At 36.2% G+C, this 11,900-nt stretch overlaps 1 long non-coding RNA gene across 1 annotated transcript; it reads left to right on the plus strand.

Annotated features, from left to right (window-relative positions):
* Positions 1 to 2,613: 2,613 nt before the first annotated feature.
* LOC135843424 (uncharacterized) lies at positions 2,614 to 10,272 on the plus strand. The gene is made up of 3 exons (XR_010558316.1): positions 2,614 to 3,905; positions 4,059 to 4,189; positions 7,967 to 10,272. It is a non-coding gene; the product is annotated as an uncharacterized LOC135843424 (long non-coding RNA).
* The last annotated feature ends 1,628 nt before the right edge of the window (positions 10,273 to 11,900 follow it).

Below are 11,900 nucleotides of genomic sequence, written 5' to 3' on the forward strand. Positions count from 1 at the left end.
GCAGTTATGGAGCCTCCAGCAAATTTTTGAATCTCGAAATTCCAACAAAATTCCATCAAATTGGAGTTGTAAAGCTAAAATTTATTCTAAAAACTAATTTCAATACGCTACGAAGTACTGCAGGTGAATTTCAGGTCGTTTTGGATCCTACATCGACTTTTTTAAAATTCCTGAAGCCTCCAGCAGATTTTTGAAACTTTAAATTTTCACAAAATTTCATCAAATGGAGATGGAAAGTTAAAATATACTCTACACTCCAATTTTAACACCCTCTGAAGATGACTTCAGGTGGGTTCAAGTAATTTTAGGGCCTCCAGCGACTTTCTTTGAAAATTACTGGAGGCTCCAGCAGATTTTTGAATCTTTAAATTTTCACAAAATTTCATCAAATGGAGATGGAAAGCTGAAATTTACTCTACACTCCAATTTTAACACCCTCTGAAGACGACTTCAGGTGAGTTCTAGTCATTTTAGGGCCTCCAGCGACTTTTTTTGAAAATTGCTGGAGGCTCCAGCAGATTTTTGAATCTTTAAATTTTCACAAAATTTTATCAAATGTAGATGAAAAGCTGAAATTTACGCTACACTCCAATTTTAACACCCTCTGAAGACGACTTTAGGTGGGTTCAAGTCATTTAGGGCCTCCAGAGACTTTTTTGAAAATTACTGGAGCCTCCAGTAGATTTCTGAAACTTGAAATTTCCCCAACATCAATTTATCAAATGGAGTTGGCCAGCTGAAATTTACTTCGCAGACTACATGGTGGTTTCAAAATATGGTTTTGAAGCTTCCAGCTACTTTTATAGGAAATTTTAATTTTCCAAAAAAACGTCATACAACATTTTCAAAAATTCACCAAAAATCGAAAAACCCACTTTAGCACTTGAAATTTTGACAGGTGATAAATTTTTGCATGATCTTTCGATCTACCTTTGTAAAGTTTGAAAAAGTTCGTGCAAGTCCTATGTTAAAACGCAAAATCTGCGATTTTGGCTGACCTGTCAATCAAAATGGCCGCCATTTTGTAAGTAAGGCCAACTTTTTTTTTGGCAAGTTTGCTTTAAAATGTTCCTTAGGATGTCCCCTTTAAGAAAAAAATTGTCCCGGAGGATCGGCGGGGGGGGGGTGCAATTACTCCTATTGTCATATGCCAGACTAATACGCTTTATGTGATTTGTGACCGTAGTTTTATTCGTGATGCTGATTTTGTGTGTTATTTTCAGATTCAGGTGTCATTTTTTTGTTGAGTTTCGAAACAACACGTTGAAGATCCTTTTGAAGTTGATGATCGGATGGATATTCTTGATTACGTATCGTAGCTGTGCTGTATAATTAGACAGAATGGTGCGTTTTGTTTTATTTCGATGTTTGTTTACTTACTTCTTGAATTGATACATATGTGAACTGATGATTCTGTTTATGGAAATGTTCAAGTTTTAGTAATTTGATATTGGTAAAGCTTTAATTTTTTTTGAGGAAATTCAAAAATTTTGGTATCTAATGTTGTGATCCTGATCACTAATTTTGTGCTTTATTTACAGATGCTGATTTTTTTTTTGTCAATTTACGAAGAAACATGATAACGATCCCGTGTCTGGTTGAACATATACCTACTTAACGAACAATCTTGACTAACCTTGCTGAGCTGCATAGATCGGATGGTGGGTTTTGTTTTATATTATATATATATATGCTCGTTGTTTATTTTATTTAGATAGATATTTTCGTAAATTGGTTCTCTCAACGGACGTACGAGTCTTTGTCATTCGATGTTGTTGAAATTCCAGTTTTTGTGGAGGAAATGTTGGATTTCATGTACCTCTATCAAGCTGCTGTTTTGAGGAATGCGCCGTAGACTTTTAGCTTTACTGAATTTTTTAGAAGTAGAAGAATAGAAATTGATGAAATATGCACTTACCTGTTATAAATTATTGTTTATTTTCGAAATTATTTTGTTTCGATTTTCGGATTGCTTGATTCACTGTTCCGGTTACATTTTTTGGTTTTTACATTTTCGGTTTCAATTATCAGTTTCTGAAATGCCGGTGACGGTTGATGATTTTAAATATTGGGTTTTTATTCATTTATTTTTTATTTTCCATGTTGGTTTGTTAATTTTTTCATTTTTATCGGTACATATCACACTCAGTTCTTGACATTTTAATGAATTCTTTTTTTTTTTTTTTTTTGAAGTTTTTAAATTAGTTATTGCATGTTTTATTCGTTTGTCGCGTTTTGAAAGTGGAATCTTCAATATTCGTGCGGTTTTAATTAATTCATTTGAAACAATATTTTAAAAAGATGTTCGCTGATGAAAAAAATCAGTGTTGTGAAAATTTTATTTTTTGTGTTTTCATCTTTTTCGGTCAAATTCCCGAGCTTTTTTCCAACTTTTTGTCCTTTTCAATTGTTTTTAATCAACATGCCAGTTTAGTGTATTTCGTGGCACTTTTTTTCAAGTTTAAGAATGGGGAATTGGGGACTGATTGGAGAAGCTATACGGCAGAACACAGGGAAATGTTTATTTTGGGGAAATTTTTACTTGGTATTACTTACTGTACATATAAGTTAAGTTAGTTATATTTATGATTTTTAAATGTAATAATCTTTCTCATCTTCTGTTGCTTAGGGTACGCGAGATATTTCCCCTCCCTCCGAAGATGAATTCGACGCGATTTTTGGAATTTCTGCTAGGATTGGATTGGATCGGGTATTGTCTTGGCAGTTATAGGCGAATTAGCGGTTGTCATTGTCCGTCGATGATGGCCACTAATTGAAGTGCCTCCGCATGATTGTGGATGACGGATATGAGCCGGATGATTGGTCAACGTGGCGACTTACTCAGATGGACTTCCTGACACGAATTGTGCTTCCGTGCTGGTGGATGCTGATTTCGTTGCGTATCCGAGCCGTGACGAGATCACTAAAGGTATTCCACCTGGCCATTCTCCTATCCGGTCAGCTTGGGTACGGTCGGAGAGAAAGTCTGCTATATGGTCTGTGTTAGTTGGGGTTGAAATTTAAGTGTTTTTTCTGTTGAAAATTTCTAAATTTTGTCTTGCTTTTTTATTTTTTATTTATTTATTATTATTTTTTTTTCAATTCAATCATTATTTTTGGCTTCATATTTTCTCACATTCTTCTCCCGTCTCTATAAAAGGTGTAAACAATTTTTACAGGTTGGTTTCAATATAAGGCAAGTATGGCGTGCTATGAGTTTTCTATGTAAATTTCATTTTTTCCAATTTTTTTTTTTATTTTTTTTTTTATCAAAGTTGTCCCTGTGCATAACTTATGTCCAACTTTACCAGATCGTCTCGGTGGCCCAAGGGAATTGTCGCCGGCGGGCCTGTGGAGTACTGGTAATGCAAAATTACATTTTTTTTCTGCACATTCTCTTGATTTTCGCGAAAAGATCGCAACTTTCGGGTGGAGGAGTTGCGCAACCGGCTCATGTCTTGGACGTTATGGCGTAGCCTCCGCGTGTCCCATGAGATCCCACTCCCTCAGCAGCAACAGTCTGGATAAGCCAACTTTACCGCTTCGCAATGCCATTAATCGGGTTGGCGGTACTGCAAAAAGCTGCACTTTAGGTTTTTGGACCGCGCGTAAAGATCGCTACGCTCGAGGGAAGACGTAGCGCAGGTTCTCCTGGACGTACCCGGTATCGATACTGGCGCGGGTTCCTTGAGAAATCCTCTTCCCTCAACCCATTCTCAGTCCTTTGGGTGGGGTATTCTTATTCATGATGATGCGTGAAGGGGTAAAGTAGGACGGACTTACTTTGCCAAGATGGAGAGAATGTGGTCTTCTAATTGAATGCAACAAAAAAATGAACGTACGTGAATGATGCTCGTCGAAGGATTTCACAAAGTAATTGTCGAAGATGGAAGCAGTTTTCTCTGGTAAGTTACATATTTCAATAAGTTATTCAATTGATAGCAACTTGAAGACGAGGTGTTTTTCATTGTACTCGTATACCTATTTTTGTATGTTTCCATCTGTGATCTTTCATTTTATTCGAAGATGAAAAACTTATCTGGTGTTTGTGTTTACAGAACATGTGACAAGAAAAAAATGCTGGCAATAATTGCAAAGGAAATGAAAAAATGAATAGATTTGTAAAAGATGCTCGTCAAAGGATTTTACAACGTAGTTGTCGAAGATGGAATCAGTTTCCCAATTGCTGGTGAGTTATTTCAATATTCAATTGATATTGATTGAAACTTGAAGTTTTTCCCGAATTTATATGTACTTTTAATTTTTGTAAGTTCTCTGTTCTGAATTTTCGATTTTCATAATTTCCATGATTTTATGTTGAATTTTATTGAGTAGTTTTTCGGCTTTTTGCTCTTGATTTCGGCAAAACTTATTTCTTGAATTTTCGTGATTTTTATCAAATTTTCTCTTAAAATTTTGCCCCCAGATTTTGGTAATTTTTTCAGCTTGAATTTCTATGTGAATCACCTTCTTACTCATTTTTGATTTTTTTTTTTTTTTTTTTTTTGGTCTTCAAGAATCGATGGTTTTATTTCGAATTAATTTTTTCGTGAATTCTCACAGATTCTATTTCCCAATTTTTCGATATTTTTATCGTGAATTTTTTTCAATTTTTACTATGCTTTTTCTTATATTTTTGCGCGTTTTAAGCTCTTTAATTTTTTCGTAGGAGGTTTTCTAATTATTATGTAGGTAATCAAATTTTTATTCTGGAATCTTCGTAATTTTTTTCAACTTTTTAAATTTTAGCAGAATTTCTCTTATTTTTGGAGGCTTTTTTTCATTTTGAATTTCGTTTTTTGAGTTTTATTCTCGAGCACCCAATTTTCATCGTTTCCATGATTTTGTGTTGAATTTTATTGAGTCGTTTTTCTGCCTCTATTTTTGCTCTTGATTTCGGCGAAATCTATTTCTTGAATTTTCGTGGTTTTCATGAAATTTTCTCCCAATTTTAATTTTTTCTGCTGAAAAATTCCCCTTTTTACAGAATCTTTCTATTTTATTTTTTTTTGCTGTTTTAAGACTTTTTTTTTCGAATTTTTTTTTTTTTGGGCTTTCTTATTTTTATTGTTATGGTTGCTTTTGTGCCTAAATTTTTGTGAAGTTTTATTCACAATTTTATTTTATCGTGAATTCTCGCGAGTTTTTGTCTAATTTAAACATTTTTTTTTCAATTTTTGTGCTTTTTACTTGGATTAATTTTTGCCAGTTTTTGATGTCTTTTGGATTACAAGCGCTCCCCCTCCCTGCCTATTGCGTACCTTTGATTTGAATAAGTTTTCCTTTCCAAAATGATTCTTCTGATGTAATTTTTTGCCATCATAATAAGATGATCAATTTAGATGGTCAAAATTTCGCGAAAACGTTTTTTGAAAAATACTTACCAATCCCAAATTTGGATCATGATTTTTGAGATTTTTGAAAAAGTTTCCTGTAACCTATACGCATAAATGAGTTAAAATTTCGCGTGTAATTCGAATATTTTATAGAAAACACTTTTTGAGAATTTTTGAAGAATGTTGCTCCTTGAATTGAGTCACAGTTTTGAGATTATCGAAAAAATGTCATTGTAATATGACCTATGTATTGTGCGGACACATTCTCGTTTGGAAATCGAATCATACGTAGATGGCTGAATAGTGAAGATTTGGGAACGATGTCATATGAGTTGCCTACTCCAGGTGCTAGTAGGCGGACCGCTCGAGTTACAGTAGCCGTCCAATAAATGGGTTAAAATTTATCGAAAAATTCGATATCGCAACGAAAGTAACCTTTTTGAACATTTTTGAAGAATTGCGAGCTCAAGATTGGGCATGATTTTGTTTTACTCGTATTTATTTTTCTGAAGAAGTGTCATGTGACCTCTATCTGTAAATGGGTTAATTTGGCGCGAGAAATAATTCAAATATTTCGACCGAAATGTTTCTCGATTATTTTTGACGAATTTTTGTCTGATTTTGAGGATTTTTGAATGGGTTTTCACCATTTTTTAGTGAATTTTGAAAATATTTCGCGAGGAGTTCGATATTGCTTCGACTTGAAGACTTTTGAGCATTTTTTGCAGAATTCTAGGAGACAAGATTAGGTGTGATTTTTGGAGTTTTTTGAAGAAGTGTCATGCGACCCGTGTCCCAAAAAGGGGACAAAAATTTTGAAAAATCGTGAAAAGTCGAGTGATTTATTTAACGGTATGTTTTCAAAGTCGCTGAGTACGAATATGAACTTATTTTTTGGGCGCAACTCTTCTAAAAAGCCCATCTGTGGCCCAAAAAGGGGGCGGGGGTCAAAATTTTGAAAAGTCGAGTGATATATCGAATGGTATGTTTTCGTGGTCGCTGATTACGAATATGAACTTATTTTCTGGGTGCAACCCCTCAATGCCCCTCTGTGACCCAAAAAGAGGGTCAAAATGTTGAAAAATCGTGAAAAAGTCGTGTGATATATCGAGGTGGTATGTTTTTGGGCTCGCTGAATACAAATGTAAACTTATTTTCCAAGTCCAACCCCTCAAAGCCACTCTGTCCCAAAAAGAGGGAGGGGGGGTCAAAATTTTGAAAAGTTGTGAAAAGTCGTGTGATATATCGAATGGTATGTTTTCGTGGTCGCTGAGTACGAATATGAACTTATTTTTTTGCTCCTACCCCTCAATGCCCCTGTGGGACCCAAAAAGAGGGTCACTCAATGTACCTCTTTGTCCCTAAAAGGGGTCCAAAATTTTGAAAAATCATGAAAAGTCGTGTGATATATCGAATAGTATGTTTTCAGACTCGCTGAATACGAATATGAACTTATTTTTTGGGTTCAACCCCTCAAAGCATCTCTGTGCCCCAAAAATGTGTCAAAATTTTGAAAAATTGTGAAAAGTCGTGTGATATATCGAATGGTATGATTTCGGCTCGCTGAATACGATTATGAACTTATTTTTTAGGTTCAACCCCTCAATCGGCTCAATGTCCCTCTATCCCTCTGTGCCCTAAGAATAGGAGGGGGGGGGGATTTCGAAAAATTGAGTGATATATCGAATGGTATGTTTTTGAGGTCGCTGAGTACGAATATGAACTTGTTTTTTGGCACCAACCGCTCAATGTACCTCTGTGTCGACTGTGGTCCCTAAAAGGGGTCCAAAATTTTGAAAAATCATGAAAAGTCGTGTGATATATCGAATAGTATGTTTTCAGACTCGCTGAATACGAATATGAACTTATTTTTTGGGTTCAACCCCTCGAAGCATCTCTGTGCCCCAAAAATGTGTCAAAATTTTGAAAAATTGTGAAAAGTCGTGTGATGTATCGAATGGTATGATTTCGGCTCGCTGAATACGATTATGAACTTATTTTTTAGGTTCAACCCCTCAATCGGCTCAATGTCCCTCTATCCCTCTGTGCCCTAAGAATAGGAGAGGGAGGGAGGGGGGGGGATTTCGAAAAATTGAGTGATATATCGAATGGTATGTTTTTGAGGTCGCTGAGTACGAATGTGAACTTGTTTTTTGGCACCAACCGCTCAATGTACCTCTGTGTCGACTGTGTCCCTAAAAGGGGCCCAAAATTTTGAAAAATTATGAATAGTCGTGTGATATATCGAATGGCATGTTTTCGGACTCGCTGAACTCGAATATGAACTTTGTTTCTGCTTACGATTCCTCAAACCCCCCCTTATGCCCCTCTAAATGGGATAAAATTTTGAAAAATCACAAAAATCGTGTAATTTTATCGAAAAGTATGTCTTCAAGATCGCTGAATACAAGACTATGGACTCATTTCACTCTTTACGCGTCCCACTAATGCATTGCAGGATTTTATTGTTGTATTAGCTGGCGAAGCTACCTATATCTAGATAAATAGAAGTTAAACGATTTTAAACTCTTTTTTTTGGATGAAATATTAAAATATTGTTCCATTAAGTAATGGTTTTAGTTATTCAAAATTCTAATCAACTTGTGTTGATTTTTTTTGTTTTGTTTTAGATCTAAAAATGGAATTCAGATGCAGATTCTGTCTACGTACGTGTGATATCATCAGCTCCAGAATATTCTCCAGCTTCGAACGTGCGACACCTAACTGATATTTCTCGCCTCCCTCCTGCCTGTCCAGTTTCAATTTTACGTGATCAGCTTTTAACGGAATAACCAGCGCAGCGTGTGGCGATTTTATTCGGCGGAACCGCGGAATTCTAGCGAGCTTCGAGAAGCACTTTTCCGTATGTACGTACAATGTTTGTAAATTGAACTTGTCGCCCTCCCCCTCTCCCTTCATCGGAGCATGTGGCGCGTTGGCTTATGAGCTTTACATATACCTACCTACGATGGACGCGATACAGCGCGGAATAATTATTGAAGAGACTTACCAGTTCGCTGAACGATATTCTGACGTGCAATTTTCATCACGTGCGAATTTTTTGATTGGTCAATGGTCATCGTTGCTCTCACTGACGTGAGCTATATTTTTGAACGCAGCACTTGAGCGTGATAATTTTAGCTGCTACGATTATTCCAGTTTGAAGAACTGTATTTTACGCATGCGAATATTTGTAAATGTGATTATGCCCTCACCTGGCTCACCTGCTATTTGGATTGAAATGATTTTATTGGAAAAGCTGTAGATTAATCCCTGATGATTGAATAGTTCTTCTATGTTGAGAACTTGCTTGAACGTTCGCTGATTTGATTATGTAGTACTTTCCTATACTTGTACCGCTACTTATCGATTTTATGGATTATTCGAGCGGATATTTTGACGTTTTATTCACGATGAGCTCCTTTTTTTTCCAATTGATGGATGAATATCCAAGGGCAATCTTATGAAGGTTTGATGAGTTAGGTGATGCTTTTCTCTAGTCTAGTTTTTTTTCTGAGTAGAGTTTAGGGATAATGGGATATAGAAAAGTATTTTTTTTTCAACTGTCTGTCTTAATGATAGGGTGAATATTAGTTGGGATGTTATTTTATAGGATAGGAATGCAACAACAATATTCATTTCGGACGATTATTTTTGGCTGTAGTTTTTCAAGACTTTAATCAAATCATGCTGTTTTTTTTTTTTTTTTTTTTTGAAAATTGGATATGTACTACAATATTTTTGATCAAAATTGAAAAAATTTTGGGCGGTTTGTATTTGGCTATTTTCAAAATTTTGTTGTAAGTGACGCGCCGATGTTGGTATCTGGTCAACCTGGAGACCTCACAACATCGGAAGAGACCCGGAGGGTTTTGCGATGCCTACTGCGATCGTCCCCGGCATCCGGGATACCAAGGCGGCATGGTAGGGTCGCATTAAACGAAGGGTAATGAGGGATGGTAGATTTTACACGTTTAACTAGATATCTAACATTGTTCGAATCGCAGGTCGAAAGGTCTTTATTTGATCGTCGGTGGCGTTCTTTGTGGTACCTCGTGTGTGCGACTTTTTCCTTCAAAAACACACTCGCCGTGTGATTTTTGGAGCGAACGAGTCGTATACGAGTTCTCCAAGGCGTCGTCGTCGGGCGATTTGTGGTGCGTGAAAGTGCGTGTATTGAAGCTGCGGGTGAGTGTAGGGAATTGAGATACTGTTCCGGAGAGTTGGGCCCGACAAAGGGTTCGATTGTCTGGACTGTTGAGAGTGCGAGAAGAGCGGATGTCGATCTGGATTTTTATGCTTTGTTAGAATCTAGTCAAGGGTGTAAGGTCTTTCCGTCATCGTATGGGTAGAGAAATAATCGAAAATTGAACTATTAAAATGATTAGCATCGAACTTTCTAGGAATGTGTTTTAGTCATCGTTGGTCGGATGGGAGATGACTGGGGTTCGATTTTTTGGTACTGTGTAAGGAGTCAGGTACAGGTGAGTCGTTACTATGTTACGTATTATAAGTTAGTTTACACGAGTCGATTCAGGTGAGTCGTTATTTAATTACTTATGTACTTAAGATTACTTTATTTGCGTCAAACTAAGACGAGTTGACGAACAAAATTGTCGATCATTCGAGCTGGTTTTCGATGAAATTTGTCGAGAAATTGAGATTAGGACCCCCCGCCCATTTACTTTTTATGTATATCATGTTGATGTTGTATCATTTCTGTTTGTGTATTTTTTTATTTTTTTTTTTTTTTTTGAAAATTTGTATCAATTACAATTGTTATTATTATTCGTGTAATTTTGTAATGACCAATCATGGTTTTTCACTGTCGAGCGGCCGGCAGTGTTTTTTACTCCAGATTGGTCAACGTGTTGTAGAATTAAGTTTGTATTGATTTCTTTGCCGTTGAAAAGTTGAAACGAGTTTCGTTTTGTGTTGTTTTGTTTCATTTCATTTTGTGTTTCGAAAGTTGACGAATTCGTAGAATAGACGAACAGTATGGCTATTTTTCATTGAACCTCACCCCCCCCCCCTCCGAAGACCATTTTTGGGGGTCTTGTCAAAATAATATCAAATTTGTACTCAGGCGACTCTAAAACATTATTTTGATGTGCAGTATGATATTTGGGCCTATTTTTGATTTTTGAACCTCCCTCTCAGAAGCCCATTTTTGGGAGTTTTGCCAAAATAATATGAAATTTGTTCTCGGGAGCTCAAAAAAATTAATTTCGATGCGTCACGGAATATTCGAGCCTTTTTTTCAAGTTTTTATCTTCCCCTTCAAATGCCCGTTCTGGGGTTTCCGCCAAAATGATATGAATTCGTGTTTGAGAGCATCAAAAACGAATATTTCGATATGTCACGTGATATTTAGCCTATTTAGGGTAATTTTGGAATTTTGAACCTCCTCCTTACAGGCTTCTTTTAGGGGTTACTCCGAAATGATATCAAAATTCCTACTTAGGAGCCTCGAAAACGTACATTTTGATATGCCACTTGAAATTTGGGTCAATTTTCAAGTTTTGGACCTCTATATCAAAAGTCCACTTTGGGGCTAACGCCAAAATGATAGCAAATTCGTACTCGAGAACTTCGAAACCATACATTTTGATGTGACACTTGAAATTTGGGGTAATTTTTGAGTTTTGAACCTCCCCTTCAGAAGCCCAATTTAGGGATTTTTGCCAAAATTGTATCAAATTCGTGTTTAGGAACGTCAAAAACATCTATTTCGATATGTCGCGTGATATTCAGGCCAATTTTGGAATTTTGAACCTCCTTTGATACCTCGCAAAACGTTCAAGCTCGTTATTCTAAATTTGGACCCTCCCTCTTGAAGCCCCCCTTCGATTTTATCGACTATCGACGAAATAATATCAAAATTGGCTCTGACGAAGTTCAAAAAACGTATCATTAGGTGCACTACAGAACTTTTGGGCTCATTCTACAAATTTGGCCCCTCTTCTTTGAAGCTGTTTTTCATTTTAGCGCCGAAATAATATCAAATTCGTACTCGGAAGGTCCAGAAACATATATTTTGATATCTAACACGATGATTGAGCTAGTTTCAAAATTTTGGACCCTCCTCATCGAAGCCCTATTTGGTTTAAGCGCTGAAATAATCTAAAATTCGTATTCACGAGGTCCAGAAACATACATTTTGATACCTCACACAGCATTCAATCTCGGTTCTTCAAATTTGGACCCTCCCCTTCAAGCCCATCTTGATTTTAGCGCCGAAATAATGCGAAATTCGTACTCAGGAGGTTCGAAAACATACATTTTGATATCTCGTACAACGTTGAAGTTCATTTTTCAAATTAACGCCTCATTAAAATATCGTAATTGCCTCAAATTCGTAAGTAGCGTCCTCAAATTAGCTAAGACTTCTTTAAAATGCAAAAATAACATCAAAATCGCAATCAGCGACCTCAAATTAGTAAGTATTCATTGATTTTTTAATAAAATACGCGTATTTTAATCAATTTGCTGGTGAAAAATCAATCTTGTCCCTGCAAAAAATCACGGTAGGCAACTACTTCGACAATGGCTGAAAATTGGCAA

The sequence above is a fragment of the Planococcus citri genome, chromosome 4 (assembly GCF_950023065.1).
Source record: "Planococcus citri chromosome 4, ihPlaCitr1.1, whole genome shotgun sequence".
In the NCBI taxonomy this organism is placed as follows: domain Eukaryota; kingdom Metazoa; phylum Arthropoda; class Insecta; order Hemiptera; family Pseudococcidae; genus Planococcus; species Planococcus citri.